Source organism: Pteropus alecto, unplaced genomic scaffold (assembly GCF_000325575.1).
Source record: "Pteropus alecto unplaced genomic scaffold, ASM32557v1 scaffold195, whole genome shotgun sequence".
NCBI classification, from domain to species: Eukaryota; Metazoa; Chordata; class Mammalia; order Chiroptera; family Pteropodidae; genus Pteropus; species Pteropus alecto.
In genome coordinates, this window is record NW_006438073.1 from 10,460,063 (window position 1) to 10,460,315 (window position 253).

Sequence of the window (253 nt, forward strand, 5' to 3'; positions counted from 1 at the left end):
AGGTACAGCTCCTTCGGCGGTTTCGCCCGGCCCGGCCCGGCCGGCCCCTCAGCGGTCTTACTGCCCGACGGTGAGCACTCGGTGTCTGGAACAGGAGAGTCTGCTCGGTCACGACAGAAACGAGCCACCTACTCTGCGCTCCACGAAGTGCCGAGAACCCGCTCACACGGCGACGTGGGATTCTGCGGCCCGCGTGCGGGGCAGGCGGGGCGGGGCCGACGACGTTCCCCGCAGCACAGGTGCGGCGCGTTCC

At 70.4% G+C, this 253-nt stretch overlaps 1 protein-coding gene across 1 annotated transcript in view; it reads right to left on the reverse strand.

Moving 5' to 3' along the window:
* The window catches only part of WDR27 (WD repeat domain 27), a 42,208-nt gene that overhangs the window by 21,008 nt on the left and 20,947 nt on the right, over positions 1–253 (reverse strand). The gene's annotated exons all lie outside the window — the stretch shown is intronic.